Raw genomic sequence first — 22,799 nt, forward strand, 5'->3', positions numbered from 1 at the left:
GGACATAATTCTGTAAACCAGATGGCAGCAAACAATGAGGGGCTACCTGTAAGTAATGAGATAAATCTCCCATACTGAACGGAATGAACGCATACAGCATACAGTCAATTGTATCAAGAGGGAATATTATCTCTACCCCTCTGGCTGGAAATGGAAAAGATCAAATTGGCTGGATAAAGTGAACGGCTGTTTTGAAGAAGCCCTGAGTCAGCCCTTCAATAACAATCACCTTCTGTTTAAACAGGAGTTGTAGCATACTTAAGAATGATGATAGATCAAAAAAATATGTCTCCAGATCAAATGTCCAAACCAACTTCTTGCAATGAAAACCTCACTAATCAGCAAACACAAGTGTTTGGCTTAATCAAACTGACATCAGTTGTCCAAACAGTTTTTAGAGGAAAGGAAAAATGGTAAGAATTCTAGATTAAGAATAATGATGGACAAAGACTTGGTTCATGATTGCAAAACCTCAACAAAGTAAACATTTCAGCTGACACATACAAACACACTGTCCTGTTATCGCTCAAACTTTTCTTGATAAAACAATGGCTTCCTTTAAATTCCCAATATTTTCCTGAAGCAAATTGAGTTTCCTTTTTGTTCACGAGAGTGACATTACATTTGTCTGACGTGTCAGGCCAGCAATCACTCACCCTCCCTGCCACAAACTCACCCAAAAACACGAGGCAGACGCACTACTCCTGTGTCAGTACAAAAACCTCAGAAGCCTCCTACTGAAGCCAAACCACACTTTTTACACACCTAAACTGGTATCAGATTCAAATTTTCAACAAAGTTGAGTGAAACTTTACCCAAATGGGAGAAAACAATCTATTTATAGTCCTTTAAATGATTTACATGGCATGGAAAATTCAGACAAAATGACAAAATAATAATGTTTTTTTCCCCTCAAACCCTATTACTTCTATACTTTTCTCCCTGTGGTGCTAGTAATGCACCCTAATGGTGGGCTGTAATACAATATGGAGTATTTTGTGGAGTTCAAAGCACGTGGAGGCAAATATTCTTCTACAGTTACTGTGGAAACAATAGAAAACAAAACATACATGGTAACTTTACAACCAGTAAAATAATACAAACGTTGAGAGACATCTCCAAACAGAACACACATATTCATCATGAATTCATATAAATCTCAGCTAAATTTTAATAATCAGCATCTGACAGATACGATAATAACATACGCAACATATCAATGAAATCCCACATGAAATATACCTTCTGATTGGTCTGCTTACAGTAACTTATATACATAACTCTATACACAAGTAGGGGAGTATGGGTGGATTGGGACCTGCAATGACCGTGGGGTTCCCATGTTAGATCCCAGGGGGTCTCTTCAGTAAGCAGCAGATAGACAAGAAATAGCCTGGTGATGAGCGAATGGCCTCCAGAGAGACCTAGCAAAACAGCTTCATGTTCTGTCTGCTTCAAAAACAAACACCTCACCAACATCTATCATTAAAACTGGTGAAAAACGGGATGTGATGTGTTATTTAATCACCATACACCTGTTTTTTTCAACCAATTTTTGGCAGATAATATTTTGGGCAGAATTCTGTAAACTCTGTCACAACTGGCTGTAGTTATCTTAGACAGAATGAGAGTTATAAATTATATTAAATAGGTAAGAAGAATGAGAAACAATTCACCAGGAGGCCAAGGTTGCCACCCTCCAGGATAGGCTGCTGTGATGACAACCACACTGGTTGTAACAATCCTATAACAGAGTGAGTGAGTGAATGAGTGAGTGAGTTTAGTTTTACAATGCTTTCAGTAATATTCCAGCAACAACTCAGCAGGGAGACACCAGGTTTCACACATTTAACCCATGTGGGGAATAGAACACAGATCTGGTGAGCAAACACTTGGTTGCCTCACTGCCTCATTAGTAAATCTGTGTGTGTTCTTAGTTTAACGGGCTGTAAAGTGAGACATGCAGCCTTTTTGATCTTATTAAGTTTACATTCAGAGGTTTGGGACTAATGATACCCTAGAAGACTGGAATTCAACAGGTGGGTGTGTAACTTTCCGTAGAATCACCCCTCCCAATCCAACAATCCCATAATTTCACTGACATACTAACATTTAAAGTATCCCAACTGTACTTGTTCCACATACCATTTTGGCCATAGATCACACATCACCTCATTTACTAATACAAAATTTTGTTTTCACAGTAAAAGCAGTAGTGAATAACAAACTGACTTTTTTCAAAACAAGTGCCCAGCAAATTAGATGCAGCATGCTGTTTCCTGTACACAAAGAACCACTGGACTGCCACGTAATTATACAGACTTGCTTATTGGTGTTTATAGATAACTTACAGAATGGTCTGTCAGGAAGACAAACAATATCACAGTGGTCAATACAGGATATGGACATAAAATTCTGTACTCACATGGCTAATCTAAACCGGGTATTCAGTATCTGAAGTCAAAGCTTTTTCTGCTAGGCTACCCCAGTGTGGTGCTCAGATAAGGGTGTTTAATATACAGATACAACGTTTAATTATCAGGCCATCAATTCATGGTCCTTTCTCCAGGGTTCTCTTGACATACTTTTGTCTACTGCTTATATAACATGCAGAAATGTTTTACATACAGAAATGCCTGTAAGTTCCAATCAGAATCAACATCTAAAATGGTTGATGTTATTTTCTGATACAGAATTACTGGTTATTTGTGCTGAGATAATGTTAAGAACCTTTGATACTGATCTGCACACAGATACTAACATAGAATAAGAGTAAGCTGCCTGTATACAGGTAACTAATAATTACATGTTAAAGTAACTGCTTGTATTTCTGATGCTGATGTGTCATAGAGTAATACTGATACCTTTCTGTCATTTACACTTGACAAGTGTGTTTCTGATACTGAAGGTGTGGTTGGGTAGCCTTGTCAAGCATTCACTCATCATGGTAAAGGCCTGGGTTTGATTTCCCACATGGGTACAATGTGTGAAGCCCATTTCTGGTGTTCCCCGCCATGACATTGCTTCAATATTGCTAAGAGCAGTGTAAAAACATGCTGACTCACTCTGATACTAAAACTGATCAAGGTTGAAGAACTGAACCTGCAATCTCATACTGTAAATAATCTGGAATAGCTGAATACTTGTCATTATTCTAGTGTCAGAATATACAGAGCAATGTAACTGAGCTACAGCATGTGTCCCATTCACGAAGAATTGTTCATGCAGAACTAAAACCACAAGAACTAAATATACAACATACTCTGAAATACATGTTTCCAATCTTCTACATCTGACATGTTCTTTAACAATGGTCAGGAAAGAGGAAACAATTCAATGCAATAAAGCTGGAAAAAATAATTTTCTGAACTGATTTTTTAAATGAGTATTAAAAATTTAGTCTTTATTTTCACTTTTTAAAAAGAATTTCATTATCCCCAACAGCTTTGCTTCCTCGCAGTGTAGCTTGTCAGACAGACTATGCTTGATAAATTTCAGTTTAATTACAGCTCTGGCGAACATGGCAATGTGTGCAAACAGTGCACCTCCACAGCGGAGGGGAAATCTGGTAACATACAGAAGCGTGCTACCACCACGGCCGCTGCTCTCATCTACGGCTGCAGCAGCAACACCACCTATTCAGGCAGTCTGATGCAACGCTCATGCACTTCAGTTTGCCTGTTGCTAATTTTACGATTGTGGCTATGCGTGAGAGACAGCCACAATACTAAAGTCATTCCCCACTCTGACACTAGCTATTAAAGTCTCATTACCAAGCTAACAGAAGTCCGTAATTGGGCTGATTTATGTGTACATACACTGACACTCCTTCAAGCCACACCAGAATACCTGTGCTAATAACTGGACCTCATCTCACCTTCCACATCAGATTACCTGCATGGAGGACATCCCTCTACATCTCAACTGTAGTACCTGCACTGATGATTGGATGTCATTCCTACAGGTCTCACCTGTAGTACTTGCACTAATGATTGCATATCATTCCTCCACATCCCAACTGTAGTACTTGCACTAATGATTGGATGTTATTCCTCCACATCTCAATAGTAGTACTTGCACTAATGATTGGATGTCATTCCTCCACATCTCACCTGTAGTACCTGCACTAATGATTGGATGTTATTCCTCCACATCTCACCTGTAGTACCTGCACTAATGATTGGATGTTATTCCTCCACATCTCACCTGTAGTACCTGCACTAATGATTGCATGTCATTCCTCCACATCTCACCTGTAGTACCTGCACTAATGACTGCATCTCATTCCTCCAGATCAAACCTGTAGTACCTGCACTAATGATTGCATGTCATTCCTCCACATCTCACCTGTAGTACCTGCACTAATGATTGGATGTCATTCCTCCACATCTCACCTGTAGTACCTGCACTAATGATTGGATGTTATTCCTCCACATCTCACCTGTAGTACTTGCACTAACGATTGGATGTCATTCCTCCACATCTCACCTGTAGTACCTGCACTAATGACTGCCTGTCATTCCTCCAGATCAAACCTGTACTAACAACTGGACGTCCACACACTACACCCACATCACCTATACTTGCAATTGGAAGTGATTTTCCCCCCGTCCCCAACACACACACACTCTTCATTGCTTGTACTAACAACAGGTTGTACCTCTCTACACACACGTTCCCTGTACTTACAACTGGACATTACATGCATTCTTTCCTTTCTGCATGATTACCTGCACTCCATCCTCACCACAGAACTGATGTCATATCCCAAGATCATTCTCTTTCCTTGTGACATGAGGCCACTAAATCATGTCGCTTGAGCCATTTGTTTGACAAGAATGTCACCTTAACCCTCACATGGGATGTTGATCATAATATCAGCCGGTCTCCTTGGTCCCAGACCTGTGAAGATCCAGGTTAGAATGTATCTTCAGTAACCTATGTTTGTCATAAGGGTCAACGAACAGGATTGGGTGGTCAAGCTCACTGACTTGGTTGACCAATGTTATCGTATCATGATTGCACAGATTGATGCTTGTACTGTTGATCAGAAGACTATCTGCTCCACACTCACATAGCCACAGACTGTCACCATATAGCTGGAATATTGCTAACTGCAGTGTTGAATGACAAACCAATCTGCCCTGACTCCAGGCCACAATAGCTGGAGACACATTGATATCCACACCCACTCATTGTGCAGTATCATATTTGTTTCAAAGAATGTTGTGATATCTTCCTACACATCCTCCGTCCCTACACTTGAAGGGGTAGACAAGCACACCCACAGAGACATCCTCTGTCCCTACACTTGAAGGGGTAGACAAACACACCCACAGAGACATCCTCCGTCCCTACACTTGATGGGGTACACAAGCACACCCACAGAGACATCCTCCGTCCCTACACTTGATAGGGTAGACAAACACGCCCACAGAGACATCCTCCGTCCCTACACTTGATGGGGTAGACCAGCACGCCCACAGAGACATCCTCCGTCCCTACACTTGATGGGGTAGACAAACACACCCACTGAGACATCCTCTGTCCCTACACTTGATGGGGTAGACAAACACACCCACAGAGACATCCTCTGTCCCTACACTTGATAGGGTAGACAAGCACACCCACAGAGACATCCTCTGTCCCTATACTTGATGGGGTAGACAAACATGCCCACAGAGACATCCTCTGTCCCTAAACTTGATGGGGTACACAAGCACGCCCACAGAGACATCCTCTGTCCCTAAACTTGATAGGGTAGACAAGCACATCCACAGAGACATCCTCTGTCCCTACACTTGATGGGGTAGACAAACACGCCCACAGAGACATCCTCTGTCCCTACACTTGATAGGGTAGACAAGCACACCCACAGAGACATCCTCTGTCCCTATACTTGATGGGGTAGACAAACACGCCCACAGAGACATCCTCTGTCCCTACACTTGATAGGGTAGACAAGCACACCCACAGAGACATCCTCTGTCCCTACACTTAATGGGGTAGACAAGCACACCCACAGAGACATCCTCTGTCTCTACACTTGATAGGGTAGACAAGCACACCCACAAAGACTTCACTGATGATTAGTCCATACAGTCCACCACTTGGCCAGCCATAATTCTCTTATAAACAATGAAATAAGAGTTCATATCTTTGATTAAATAAGTATATGCAGGTGAAGCTGCAACAAGATCAAGATTCAATGGTGGACCACATATATCATGCTTAACTCCTGCAAGACTGTCCATTGCTGGCCATGTCACACACTGTGATATAACTGATAGTGTGGGGAATTGGTTGAAAAGTCACAATTGATGACAGGTTCATTACAAATGAGCAATCATCGAAAAAAATTGGTGTCACTTTTCAAATCTTCCTATTCAGGTTGTTATTGCAGATATGCATAATGTGGTTCTCTTTTGTTTTATTTAGAAACTGTACAAATTGCATTTGCAAACTTCACATCTAATGAAAAATGATGCAACTTGCTCCTTCAAAGTGATGACTAATATATTATATCTTGAACATTAACGTCCTGGAGTTTTCAATAAATATGCAATCATGACTCTTCACTGAGGTTTCTAAGAACTGAACATGTTTTCAGTTCCTGACTGCTTCTAAGACATATTCCATCATCAAGTGTTTCAAACACTACAATAGTAGTTGAACAATTATTTGTGTTCGTTTATGAGAAAATGTGAACAATTGCTTGGTCGTTTGGTCAGTGCAACCAATCTTTGATTATTTCAATTGATCAGACCACCAATAATAACTGAAATACTGCATCACACCAATCTCACTCACTCACAATACCAAAAGTTGATTACCTGACAATTGAGTAACTTTTCAGAAAAACTTTGACCTAGTTTTGCTGTATTGGACAGATATCTCTAGATCTGACCTCATCAATATCTGCATTCATTCAACCACAGTCACCCTTGCTGTCTAGCTGTATATATATTTAGTTTCTGCCTGTTTACCTTTTTTCCTCATCAATATCCATTTTCCGTCCCAACTGTACGTTAGTTGTTTGGATGTAATAGACTCAGATTATGACCTTTTGACCTCGCCTCATGAAGGATGGTCATACTTTAGTCATATTTCAGACAGAGCTTCCCAGAGATTATACTTCTTTACGTTAAATTTGATAAATGATAAACTCATTTAGTAGTTGACGGTAGCATCCTTCTGGGGAAAATGGTGGCAGAAAGTGTCTTTGAGAAATGCAAGAGAGTAGTTTCCAATTCAAATTGAACTTTATAAATGGTAATTGTCAGAAAAATACAGACATTTCAAGATTTCCATCAATTAGTCTGTGACAATCGCATGTGAATGACTGATGCCTTTTCTGTCTGACTATAATCACGTAACCAAATTGATACACAGAAGCACGAAGAATGATCAGCAAAGGCAGCGAAGCGCGGACCAGCTCGACATCATGTCTCAGTGTTTGCCTCGTGAAGGAGGCTCGTCTGATGAAGCATGCCCCGTCAGGGATCCCACTCGACCCATGAATCCCACATGGAATATCTCTTACTGGGTTCTAATCAGCCCTTATTATTTGTGACATACTACATTCACTCACTGATGACATAATTTTCATTAACATCATAAATTTATTAGCTAACAGGCTATATATCTACAATGATATTCCAGTGAAGAGAATGGATGACAGATTTGTAATCAAAATGGTGGGCGTTTTTGTGCCATGTGGATTATAATGCGCCTTATGGAGGATTGTATTGCAGTAAATCTTCCCCAACTCAATCAGAGATGACGATATTCACTCGTTAACCATGGCCTACACATAAAGGGACTTGTTTTACTGCATGCAAAATCCAACACCCTCATTTATTTTTTCATCTACAACCAGACAAATGAGTGGAAGATTTTTTACACATGATTAAACGAAACAATGCGTCAGGAATGATGGGAGAACAACACAATAGATTTCCAAGGAGAACACATTACTAATGACACATGCAGAACACTATATCCCATGTATTGGACACTGTTTAGACCCTGATTGTCACTTGGAACCACAAGCTGTACACTACAGAACAGGGAACAAGGTATATACAAGTAAACAGCATACCCAGGCAGATTACATCAAAGTTATTTTATGTTTGCAGTCATTTTAAGGATACCTTACAGTTTACTTCTGAACCACTGTAGCAACCTCACTCTTGTTCTTGGAACATGATTGAGATATTGCATGAGGACTCTGAACTTACAAATATGGACCCAAATTCGAACTTTTTCCAAAGGACCTTGTCATACTTGATGACATAAACAGCAGAAGACCAATGATTGATGGCCTGGCAAGATCAGGATCTATCAAAACAATGGATAATGATCTTGTTCTGGTGAAGAAATAGTCAGTGGAGTGAATAGATTTAGATGAAGCAAACCAATGGTTGATGGTGTGAACAGATCTTAATTTGGTAAAATGATGATTAATGGTGAGCAAATCTTCATCAGGCAAATAAGTATTTCATTGTGTGAATATCATGTCATGTTCAATACCCATCATTGAACTCAGCTGGAAAAAAAAGGATTATGGCATCCTATCTGCTATTTAAGCAGATCAATTGGCCAGTTGGGTACCTCCACATTTATTGGGTATGATGAAATACAATGGTCCAACAGCACTACATCAAAACGTGAGGATGCTTACACACAATGTCCTGATCTTCGATGTCTCAGCAATCCTGGGGCAGTACACTTCAACCAGTGAAATACTGATGGCCCATAATGCAACAGTGGATAACATTCCTCCGGTTAACAATGAATGAATGAAGCCCAGAGCCATATAAATGCTAGCAGAAACATAATTTACTGGCTGTCTGAGGGCACTTGAAGACTTCAAGAAGACCAACCATGACTAAAATAGAACTAAAGTGTTTTATTGGGGTAATCAAGAAGAAGAGAAAGTGACCTTGAAGAAGGTCACGTGATGTATGACTAAAAGAAGAACCTCTTCAGTCATTTCTGAACAGCATGAAGTTTTCTTTTCATTCCTTCTGTAAGTAAATCTGTGATGAGTGAGTGAGTGAGTGAACTTAGGCTCAATGTTGCTTTTCAGCAATATTCCAGCAAAATGTGGGAGTCATTCAGGTGTCAGACGCTGACCATCAAGATAAAACCAATGAGAAAGGTTATTGTGAAATATCTAGAAATATAATTTGGTTCAAACACACAAATCACACAAGAGGAAGTTTGGTGCATGACCGAAACCTGCAACTCTGTACTGTCTCAGCTTAGACAGCCATTCCACTTATGCACCAGTTACTCTGTAACTGCTTGGAATCTGTCAAGTAGTCTGCAACTATCAATCAGATATTCTGGCAACCATATTTTCTTGAGTATACTGTGCATCTCATTGTGTTGGATACAAGTTTCAGAACAGAAGGCCTACAGTCAAAAACATCACATCAATTCATGTGGACAAACAGAAGATAGCAACTGGAGATAAGTTGTAACATGGTGGACGATGTTTTTCTGTACAGATCATGCTGCAATAAAAGAAAGAGCAGGGAACCTATTATTTTATTGATTTCTTGAAGGCATTTGATCTTGAAAAACTTTGCATTTGGATTAGCCTTGCTTCAAGGCTGTACTAAATGCATGTAGGGTAATAACATGTTTTAAATATGCAAGTCTACAAAAGTGGTGAAAGGATGCCACACTCTTAATGGGACCATGCATTATTTCTATTTATATATTTTTTATTTATATATTTTTAAGAAATTATCATATTAACTATTATTTATTATCCGTGAAGGTCCGGGGTAGGTGACTAAAATGGCGACGATGCTTGTCTTAAGAGGCGACTAACGGGATCGGGTGGTCAGACTCGCTGCCTTGGTTGACTCGTCATCGGTTCCCAATTGAGCAGATCAATGCTCATGTTGTTGATCACTGGACTGTCTGGTCCAGACTTGATTATTTACAGACCACCGTCATATACGTGGAATATTGCTGACTGTGGCGTAAAACTAAACTCACTCACTCACCTTAGACACATGTGCAAGCCTAATTAAACTCTGCATGAATCCGTAGCTGATACAAATACCCAGACCTTATCCATACAATTGTAGATTTACATATTAACTCACAACTTCTTGAAAACTAATGAAGCTGTTACCAAGATGGCTAGTTATCAGTCAGTATCAAAGATGCTTGGCTGGCTTTGGTTTTAAACATTTATTGATTTATTGTGACATATATGATATCAACTGACACTTGGGTAAGATTCCCTTTTGCTGTTCCCGATGTTTCTTCCAGCCGATGTTGCAATAAGCAATGATGAGTGACTGAGAACGGTTTTACGCCACTATTTCAGCACTATCATGACAAGACACCAGAAATGGGCTTCACACATTGTACCCATGAGGGGAATCAAACCCAGGTTTTTCAGGATGATGAGCAAACACTTAAACCATCAGGCTACTCCAACAATACTGTCATAACACTGTAATACTAACACTTAAACCATCAGGCTTCTCCAACAATACTGTCATAACACTGTAATACTGACACTTAAACCATCAGGCTACTCCAACAATACTGTCATATATGCACTTAACCATCAGGCTACTCCAACAATACTGTCATAACACTGTAATACTAACACTTAAATCATAGGTTACTCCAACAATACTGTCATAACACTGTAATACTAACACTTAACCATCAGGCTACTCCAACAATACTGTCATAACACTGTAATACTAACACTTAAACCATCAGGCTACTCCAACAACACTGTCATAACACTGTAATACTAACACTTAAATCATAGGTTACTCCAACAATACTGTCATAACACTGTAATACTAACACTTAACCATCAGGCTTCTCCAACAATACTGTCATACCACTGTAATACTGACACCTAAAGCTGCATAATAAGTTAAATGTTTCTCAGGCACATATTTAACAAAGGTAACATGGGCGGTAGGACTTTTTAAAAAACTTTTGACAGAAAAAAAGTGACAAAGAGGAACACATTTTTATCTTTTTTTTTTCTAAGAAATACAGCTTAGCATGTCTTAATGAGTTGGAGATTCAATCACACTTGCTCTTAGAGACACTCATTCTTATAGTGGACAAATGGATGATCGGGACAGGCAAACTCAAAATTATTTTTTTATAATGGCGATAAAAAATTGTTACGGGCACAAATAAAAGGGTTGCGCCGATGCCCTAGAAACATTTCACTTATTTCAGTTAGTCTAAAGCATCCCAACTTTACCACAAACCAACAAACCAGTTGGACACAGAAGACCACTGAAGATTGCTGATTATTATGATTATCACGACGAATGATGAAGTAATTACAACAGCAGCAATGATACTGAAACTTTACACAGCAACCAAACAAACAGTTGTGCTTGTACACTGCCCATGTTTTGATGAAGATATATAAGCTGTGTGCTTTCAGATAAAAGTATCACGTAACATATGTTGTATTTAGGTTTACTCTTTTTTCTATGAAGTGCAAATGTCACAATTTTTTCGACGTCCCATCTATTACTCAAACCCATTCTTCTGTATCCAACGTTGACACAGTTGGCTTTCTGCCTTATTCAACATCAATTCATCTCGCCAAGTTCACTCCAACATTACAACAACCTTCTCAATTCCCTGGAAATCCATACCACTACTTCCAAATACATCCGAGGTGTGCCGCATTGATCTAGACAACATGGCATTTCATGCCTAATACTTCTTAATTCGCCACATTCTATTATTTCAGACAGATAATTAACTTGTTAATACATTGACAGAAGTATTGGGATGTGCCGACATTTTAACGACCCTGCTGCAGACATGATATACTTGTAATCCTTCTTCCAACACACGTCTGCTGCTCTACTGCAGCTTATCCTATCTGTCAGGGGAGATAATGACTGTAAATTCATTAATACTCTCGTTAAGATTCAATTAGCACTTGCTACATGCAGTAGGTGGATAGCACGGCGCATATCCTGCAAGTGATAAGGGCCGTCTCCTAATCCAAAAACATTTTCGTATCATTGGGTTTGACCTTAGCAACAGCTGGATGTGTAATAACATTACAAAAACATATCTTTAAAAAAACATTATCGGCAACCGTTTTCCTAATGATGCATAACGCAAATTAAGTATAACGTATATAAGGAAATATTTCATAGGTTTACTTATGAGTTGTGGGACACATCATTTTACAGTTTTATGAAAAAAAATTTTCTCACATATACAAAACTAAATGACATCTGATTCTTTTATATAACAACAGTAAATCTCTTAGCATATGCTTGATGAGTGGCAGAAAACTAAATAAGAAGATGCTGATTAAGTTATTCTGAGAGGTGAAGTAGCATATGTCTGTCGTATTCAGTAAGGATTCATGTTTCTATTTCCTTAAATATGCAGAATCAACATGTACACATAGAAATACAAGTTCAGGATCATTGCATGCTCAATCTTCACCACGATGAAATATCCCCCAAATTATTCATGACCCATAACTTTTTTTGTTCTTTATATGGGCTACATGATCTGGGCTAAAGCCTGTACAAAATTATAGAAGCCACACAAGAAATAATATGTTCCATGACATTCTATACTTTTCAGATTTTCACTCCAAACAAACACATTGGGAATGAATGCATTAAAAGCATTGTTTTGTTTGTACTGCTTGGGACGTGGAGCTAATTTGTGGCACAGGAAGCTGAATCACAGTGGCAGCAAGACATGGGGAAGAGGAGGGGGAGGGAAGAAGGGGGGAGTGGGGCCTGGGGAGGGAGGCTGATAATGATATTTACCATCTGTCATAACACTGGAATAGTGCCATACGAGGACACAAGGTCGCACATGGAGGTCATGTCCCCATATCTCTCTAATCCATGCCATTCAATGCCGCTAAACTTTGTTTTGTCAATTCTAAAAGTTCTACTGATATTTTTCATGAATATCAATTCAGAAGAATAAACACTGCCTAATTTTGGCATTTGACAATTTTAAACAAGGAAGAAAAATACACAGATAGCAAAACCAAACTCTGCCATCAACAGAACCAGTTGATAGGCATTCATAATGACATCTATTTTCTGCAAATTTGGAGAAAACAAAGCAGTAAGATTTAGAGGTGTAATATATCACAGCTGACTGCTAATACCAGATTAAGATAAACAGAGAAAAACAATCAAAGTGTCACTGAAAGTATGCAGGGTTTCTATGTTTACAAACACATGCTAATGATAAAGCGGAGTTAACATGGTGTTATTTCTGTATAGGGCGGAGACAGAGGTGGTGGGCGGGTACTTGAAATGTCATAAAATATTAAACAAGCCTGCTCTTGAATAACAGCACGTCACCTTTAACTATGTACACACAGGTAAACAATTCCCCCATAAACATGCCACATTCCTTCCAGTCTCTCGGCAGAGTGCTGGTGCCATTTGACATTTGCCATAGGTACAGACCCTGACTTCACATGCTGTTTGGTAGTGGAAACATCAGTTGTCTAACATGTGGTTACCTCCCCTTGTAAACCCTACAAACACCTCTGGCACCCATTTCTTCAAAAAGGATTGAATATGTGATTGGTCAGAGCAGAGACCATATAATAAATTTATTATATGTGTCTGGTTATATTTGGTGTCAACTATATTATTATTATTATGGCATCTTCTACTTGTTTGACAGACTACAGTAACACCCACAGAATTGTCAACAATGGTTAGTATTCCAATTGTGGTTTGTACTCCTGACTGAAGACCAGTAACCCTTGCCAAGTGCTAGTGAAATGTAACATGCTCCTGTTGTCAGCTTGGTTTTCAACTTTTTGTCATTAGCTCAAATATTCCATGTATGCCATGAGTTGTACATGCGTCTTTGAGTCCAGGCTTGAAGATTTCATGACAGACTGACTGTAGTAACATGCAAAAATTGTGTTCTTTAACTTCTTTTGAGTAGTATATATTATCTACTAATGTCGGCATGTTTGTTTTCAGTAACAAATACACAAACATTGAAAGTTTCATGTGCACATTTTTCTGTTGTGTTGTTTTGTACATAATCAATCCTGATGAACATAAATTGCAGCACATCTTGCAGGGAAATCACATCTAGTTAGTTTGCAAAAGTGAAGCAAAGCAAAGCAAAAGTGAAAACAAACTGAACTTATTTGAAATGGTGACTTAGTGGCTGTGTACACCAAAATAAGAAACTACTGACATGTGCACAACATGTTGATAAATAAACAAGACATACAACTCTAAACAGATGCAACTAAAATCATAACTTCAACTAGATTCAGCAAGAAACTGCCAAGTCAAGTCTTATGGTCCAGGTTTAAAGGATACACATGAACCTTGGTGCCAAAGCTTCAGGGTTATACATCATCCTTGGTGCCAGAGTTTCAGGGTTACACATGAGACTTGGTGCCAGAGTTTCAGGGTTACACATGAGACTTGGTGCCAGAGTTTCAGGGTTACACATGAGACTTGGTGCAAGAGTTTCGGGGTTATACATCATCCTTGGTGCCAGAGTTTCGGGGTTATACTTCATCCTTGGTGCCAGAGTTTCAGGGTTATACATCATCCTTGGTGCAAGAGTTTCAGGGTTATACTTCATCCTTGGTGCCAGAGTTTCAGGGTTACACATGAAACTTGGTGCCAGAATTTCAGGGTTACACATAAGACTTGGTGCCAGAGTTTCAGGGTTACACATGAGACTTGGTGCCAGAGTTTCGGGTTACATATCATCCTTGGTGCAAGAGTTTCAGGGTTATACATCATCTTGGTGCAAGAGTTTCAGAGTTACACATGAGCCTTGGTGCCAGAGTTTCAGAGTTACACATGAGCCTTGGTGGCAGAGTTTCAGAGTTACACATGAGACTTGGTGCCAGAGTTTCAGGGTTACACATGAGACTTGGTGCCAGAGTTTGGGGGTTATACATCATCCTTGGTGCCAGAGTTTCAGAGTTACACATGAGACTTGGTGCCAGAGTTTCAGGGTTACACATGCTTGGTGCCAGAGTTTAAGGATTACACATGAGACTTGGTGCCTAAGCTTCAGGTTTATACGCTAGACTTGGTGTCACAGCTTCAGGGTTATACATGAGACTTGGTGCCAAAGCTTCAGGGTTATGCATGTCATGCTTAAATCATTGTAAATTGTGAAACATTCATGAAGAATATTGATTCATGAATAATGTCACATGTATAAACAATTTAACCTGACATCAAGGGTTGGTGACAGTTGCATGACCCTACAATCACATTCTGTGTGTTACGAACCTATAACAGACAAAGAGACAGTCATCTTTTAAGTGTTGTATTGGAGATGAACAGGAGACCTTCATTCCCTCGGAGATATCTTGGAGATAGAACTGCACCTTTACAATTCAGTCATAAAAGATCAGGGTAAGAAGGTGTCTCTGGAGTCGTTTTAGTTTGAATAATTGGACCTTTGCATTAAAAATCAAACGGACATGGTAAATTAGGAAGAAATTGAAACCTGACTTATGTTCACAAACTATTGTCACAATTCATCAAATTTTGTGACAGTTACCATCCATAAACCTGAAAATCTGAACATGATCACAGACATAAGGCAGCTAACTTTGAAAGGATAGCACACAATATATTCTGCTGTGCTGGTTTTTGACCATTTTAGTTAATATTTATGCATCAGATATCGAATACAGAACTCAAATACAAAACTTTCAAAATCCACTGTTCAGTCATGATTTCCTTGTTAAAAAGAGCCAGATGTTAAGTGTGGGATGAAATCCATTAAAGTTCTGAAAAGTGACCCATCAGTGTATTCCATCTGACATTCATGGAATACTGGAGGCACAACAGTTTGAGTTGGGGAACATTCCTGCCTGGTCTTGTGGTAAGTGATCCGGGGAGTGAGGGGTGTACAGTGCATCAGCCATCAACATGGGCTCTGTTCATTTAGGGCCTGACTTCCAAACATCAACTATGCCAATCTCTGTGTTGACAGACAAAGGATCTGGTAACACAACTTAGGCAGGCAGGGGTGCCATGGTTCATCATTCTCTCCTTCCTCTCTCCACTGCCCTGATTCCTCCCAGGCAACAGACTTCCATTTCTTCTGCAACCTTCTCTACACATTTTGCCTTCCATCTAAATGGCCACTGGTAGTCTTTACTGCAACACTGTACCATATTGGCCTTCTCTTCCCAACTGCCTTCTTTCTATCACATTGCCACTGATAATCTTCCTTGCAACTCTGTACCATATTGACCTTTTATTTCCTTACTGCCTTCTTTCTATCATCCGTCCAATGGTTTGACAAAACTATTGCCATCAAGGGATGCACTACTGCAAAGCATGAGACACATATCTGTGATGAACTACTGACTCCCAAGACATGCTTCTGCAGTGTCCAAGACATAGATCTGTGATGAACTTATTTACCCCAAAACACACTACTGCCATGTCTGAGACACACATCTGTGATGGTCTATAGATCGTTCAAGACACACAACTGCAGTGTCCGCGACATCTGCAATGGTCTCTTGATCCCCAAGACACACTTCTGCAGTGTACAAGACATAGATCCATGATGGTCTATAAACACACAATTGCAGTGTCTGAAAAGTGTCCAACACACAGACCTGTAATGGGTCACTGATCCCTAAGAGATACTACTGCAGTGTCCAAGACACATATCTGTGATGGACTACACAACCCCAAACACACTACCACAGTGTCTGAGACACAGACCTGTGATGGTCTATATATGCTCCAAGGCACACTATTGCAGCATCCGAGACACATATCTGTGATGGACTACACAACCCCGAACACACTACCACAGTGTCCCAGACAAAGAAGTGTAATCGACTGTAGACCCCCATGCACATTACTGCAATGTCTTAGAAGTGTCAAAGACACAGATCTGTGATGGACTACAGACCCCAATGCACATTACTGCAATGTCTGAGAAGTGTCAGAGACAGATCTGTAATAGTCTATAGAGTCCCATACACATCACTGCAATGTCTGAAAAGTGTCAGAGACACAGATCTGTGATGGACTACTGACACCAAAGAGACACTGCTGCAGACTGCAAGGGGGCAGCATTGTACACAGGTCTGTGACCAGACTATTGAAATGCTCTTGAGACAAGGTAATAACAGGGAACTGAATATCCTCTACATGTAACTCAATTTTAGAACGGTACTGCTCTCCTGAAAACTGCACCTCCAATCATCATGATAGACGTCTGTACCCTCAAGTTGGGCATTTATATCATGAATATTCATAAGGGTAATCTGTGGAAACAAAATACTCTAGTGGCGGTACTTTTTTGCATTTATATTAGAAATATATGATTTCTACCATTTTGTTCTGAGTCTTATGTCTACTTGGGCACTTTCATCAATATCAAATTCTGCTGCACAGATCATGCCATGCATATGAGGGATCCAATTTTATTCAAGCCATAAAAGCAATTGTTAGGAAAGAAGTCGCTTTCACAAGTTCTTCTATATCTATATTACAGGTTTTGCTTTAGGAGAGAACAGCTTCTGGGCAGAAATAGAGCATGCGAAAGTTTAATGTTGGCTTAAAGTAGCATGAAGATGAAAGGCATCATTATTTAGGGTGGGGATGATCCAGTATTACAAACACATAATAAAACAAACTTCACCTTAAAAATATTTCCTCGAGAGAAACATTCTAGTTATCAGCAGCAGGCGAAACACCATTGGAGCTGTCCAGCCACAAAAAGTAATCTTAAGTTAACGCACAAAAAGTCGGTGTAATTCAATGGACTTGATGAATTCTCTGACATCACGCCATTTTAATCAAATAACTTGAGTCAGTAGTTCACAAGTGACAAACCCAGCACCAAGTGATTCAATTATCTAAACTTTCCAATTTCCACTTAAACAGATATCCTTCCATGGGGAACAGACATGACCACAATACAATAAAATGAAATTTACCAATACGAGCCTGCCAGGGTTGGACTGTGTATCTGATATAACTAGCCCCAAACTGCTGTCTCAATACAATCCCTAACTAAGTATAAACATCGCAATCAAAGTAACTTAATTTTGACGTAAAAGTGATGCAGCATTTCCATGGGGTATTCATGACTGGCAGTGGCAGGATTCATTGAACCCTGGGAAAATCAGAAAAACTCAGGCCCTCTTTTTCTTTTGCATCAATTAAATGACTTCAAGAATATCAACAAAATAATCATGATCAGAATGCAGATGAGATTCATGTTTTTCACATGATGAACCAAATCGTCTATTCATCTTAACCTTGATGAAACTTGATGAAAATATGAAAAATTGTGAATATTTTCTAAAATGTTTGAAAGTGGATAGCTAAAAAGTCAGAGCTCAGCAACATTAATCAGGACATTATTCCGTAATCAGGACTGAGTTGTACATATTTCACAGAGTAGCCAACTCTGAAGTCAATCTGAAGTCACATGAACCAAATTAAGTCCTACCCAACATAATGACACACAACCTGCCTCATCGGTGTTGACAAACACTGTAACCAGTCTTTATTCTCATTTCAAAAATATGTCACAATTACCATTCCTGAAAATTCTGAGGCAATTTCTGTTATTTCCTCCCTTACACACTTATAGATAACATATTTATTGCTCATGAAGGAACAGTGGCAACATTCTAATGTATCAGAATAATCTATGAACACAATAAATTCCCTTTCACTTAAATATTCTTCCTCCTCCTCCTCTTCTTCTTCAATGATTATTTTTAACAAACAGAACAAAAATAATTACTCAATGAGGTTTGATGGTAAAGTACATATTTTGTGTTGTCGAAACAGTACACGTATCCAGAAGTAATCAGCTCTTGGTGACACTTCTCCAGCACAAGTAGTAACAGTAAATGTTCCAGCTGACGAACATTGTGTTAGTGGCTGGGTGTGCTTGGCTGAGATTGTTTCAAGCAGCAGATATAGAGGATATGGAACATATTCACTCAAAATAATGTTTTAATTCAAGTTGGACATCAATCAACAAAAAGCACAATGAACATCCAGCTCATTAGCTGATTGTCACATTTTTATCATATTTCAAATTTCCTATTTCTGACTGAAATTGATTTACTGTCAATTCTAAAAGTTACATTTTAAGGTTAACACTATGACTCACTTCAGGAGAGCATTAGTGGAGCTCTCTGAATATTAATAATTCATTATAAGCCTAAATAAATAGTTTTCCACGAACGGACCATGTCAAAATTGAGCAATGTTTAACGCTAACACTGCCAGTTGTTGGCGATCATATTATTATGGGTTGGAGCCCTACAGGAAACCTTCCCAATATTGCTTTCATCTCTTAAGAAAACATGGGTGAAGTATGCACTGAGGCGAATGTGTGCCTGTAGTCCTAATGAGGACTATGGGATGCACATGATCCTGTTGTCTGATGCAGACCGGTCCCTTCACCCATGCACATACAGGCATCTTTAGCTGTATCAAATATGTCCCAAGTCTGTACTTAAGTTTTAGAGAGGCCATGACATGAGTTTAGTTCTGACAGCAACCTTTTGATAACAATATCCCCAGTTTGGCAGAGAGAATGATCCAATGACAATGGTGTGTGATTTATAGCCAAACATTGCAGGACGACCTCGCTGGCTTGCCGAAATTATAGCAGATATGACGTCTGTTCAATACCACGCAAATTAACAAAAAAATCCTGCATTTTCATTTTTTAGTAAAGCATAAGAGGAGCTGTTCCGGAGGTTGAAGATTGATCTGGTTACTATGTGTCCGTCCTGCATTGATGAATCCACCACTACCTCTCCCACACCACGGCTGTTACTGTCTCCTGCAGGACTCTGAGTCACAGGATGGATGAGTTATTGTCTCTTTAAATATTTCCGTAATTAACACCACCATCACCTCACACAACTGTAACACTGGGCTATTGGAAACTCTTTAACACAGGCCCTAATACTGTCAAAGGCAAAAACACATTTAAACTTTTCATAAGTTTAACTGTTAACACCCCATAGATAATGTTTTTTCACTTACTGATGAAAAGTTATTGAGAAATGAAGTCAGAAGATGATGATGGCACTCTGTAGTTTCTGATCAGGAGAGTTTAACACTGGGTTTCATCAGTTGTATGTGATCTTATATCACTATTATGCTGCAAGACAACAAGTGAGTGAGTGAGTGAGTTTAGTTTTAAGCCTCTTTTAGCAATATTCCAGTGATATCACGGCGGGGGACACCAGAAAACAAGACAAGTGAGATGGGAGTGCATGGAGCTGACATTCCAATACAGCAATTTTGTTAAACAATTCCTACTTGACAAATGAGAAATATTTTATTTTAAGAAATGAATATCATAATAATTCAAAGAACATTAAGTATTTGATATTTTATCCAGACTTTATCCAGACATAGAGAATATTGTCTTCATAGATGTTTTGCATTTGTGCATTAGAAATATTTATCCTAGATCTCATTCACTGAGAGAAGTATCTGATGACAATCTAATATCAGTTTCAAAATTACGTCTTCAATGAGTAGATGCAAAAAATGCCATTATTGCACAAACGGAAATGTCCATATATGACAATTATATTAGTTAGAGATAATGGACTATTTGTAAAACTGACTGACTGTGTTACGGCAAACTCAAACTATAACCAGAATATTCTGACAGCAAACATGGATCAGTCTGGCACCAGGAGTAAGAAAACTGCCAACCTCCTGCTGACAGATTAATGACTGTGCTTTGATAATTGATCGAGCTAAAATAAGTCAGCTTTTTCCAGTTTTCTATGCTACTGAAAACGCAAAATAGACAGAAATTACATCTCTTAATTGTAAGCATGTATGTCTGCAAAGAAATCCTGTGGTTTTCATGGACCAATGCTAAAGGGCTTGAACATAAATAATTTGTCTTATCAACAGGACAACTTTAATTTTGTTACCAATATAAATACATCTAAAAAACAACTGTTACTCTGCATTTTTTGGGAAAAAAAATACCTGTAAAATCATCATTCGCAATTGCAATCATAATTACTCTGGTAGTTTACTTCTTTTGGATTCTTTTGATCTGAAAAGTAATAATAATGTCTTGTGATAAAAAAATAATAGGAGCAAAATGTTCTGCTGATAGACAAACAGGGACAGTGAGTGAGTGAGTGAGTGAGTGAGTGAGTGAGTGAGTGAGTGAGTGAGTGAGTGAGTGAGTGAGTGAGTGAGAGTGAGTGGTGCATCAACACTTTCTGGGAAGAAGGTGTACATATCACTGTTGCTTATGATGCATATTCTAATTGAGGTGGACACAGTCTGAGGGACATGTCCTTTCTGTTACAGTCAGTGACATACAATGTTTTAAATTCATGAAACTCCTGACCACGTAGCAAACAAAATCTTGTCTGAAAATAATCATGAACCTGTCAAAAGAATGTGCTAGTTAAACCACAAAGTACAATTGATAATATGGAAAGAACTGCTGATTGGACCTTTGTATAATCATTTTAATTAGCTTAATTATATGCTTTTCTCAATTACATTTTTGGGGTTCCTGTGTGTTTGTGCGAGCTTATGTTTTCTTATCAGATTTGATCAGCAAGATGTGAGGCAAGAAGCACACAGGTGATCAGCAAGATGCACACAGGTGATCAGCAAGATGCACACAGGTGATCAGCAAGATGCACACAGGTGATCATGATGCCCACAGGTGATCAGCAAGATAGACACAAGTGATCAGCAAGAAGCACACAGGTGATCACGATGCACACAGGTGATCAGCAAGATGCACACAGGAGATCAGCAAGACACATCCAGGTAATGAGATTACACACAGCAAGACACATTCATGTGATCAGCAAGATGTTTACAGGTAATCAGCAAGATGCATACAGGTGATCAGCAAAACACATCCAGCTGATAAAAACTACACACAGCATGACACATTCATGTGACCAGCAAGATGCATACAGGTGATCAGAAAGATGCACACAGGTGATCAGCAAGATGCATATAGTAACTGGGTTCTAGAGGACCCTGTCACTAGTCTTGCACTCAATCAGTCCAGTTGAAAACTCTGGAATATACATTTCTCTCCACTGACATTGATTGACAGGTTGAACAAGCCCTGCATCTGTAAAGGTCTGTAAGGGTGTTGCAAGTATACATCTCCAAGGGCTATGACCCCTAGCAGCGTAGGTTAGGGACAGGGAGAAGGCTCCAGCAACATCCAGATAAGTCGTGGGCTGGCTCTCCTATCATCTTCATGCTAGTCAGCCTAGCTTTGGGTAAATAAATTACACTTCAGGAAAAGAAAACTACTGATAAGGTTATGTTTTATCACCATTCAAACCTTGGCCACATATATTTGTTTGGATGATATGGGCAGGCAGCTGATCAAGTGATAGGGCCTGGCAGAAACATTATGCTCCAGAGTAAAAAGGGGTCTCTCCCCTCATGGGATGAAGACAGCATGATAACCCAGACATTATCTGTCAACGGTACACTGTATCTGAACATCGGAAGCTGAAGTATCATCATCACAGACTGATAAAACTGACACCTCTGTCCAACATCCACAGTCTACCAGGATCATTCACTCTCCTCCTCATGCTAATGATTCCATGTTCTTGTCTGGGACATAACCTCTACAACGCCTCACAATGACACAAAGTTGATATGACCTGTGAAGATCAGGGGTAGAACTGGTGTTCAGTAACACATGCTTGTAAGAGGCGTGGTCAGAATTACTAAATTTGGAGAGACACATGAAATAGCATC

At 39.3% G+C, this 22,799-nt stretch overlaps 1 protein-coding gene across 1 annotated transcript in view; it reads right to left on the bottom strand.

Annotated features, from left to right (window-relative positions):
- Window positions 1-22,799, bottom strand: part of LOC137287490 (transmembrane protein 135-like) — a 174,349-nt gene that overhangs the window by 88,745 nt on the left and 62,805 nt on the right. The gene's annotated exons all lie outside the window — the stretch shown is intronic.

This window comes from Haliotis asinina, chromosome 6 (assembly GCF_037392515.1).
Source record: "Haliotis asinina isolate JCU_RB_2024 chromosome 6, JCU_Hal_asi_v2, whole genome shotgun sequence".
Lineage (NCBI taxonomy): Eukaryota > Metazoa > Mollusca > Gastropoda > Lepetellida > Haliotidae > Haliotis > Haliotis asinina.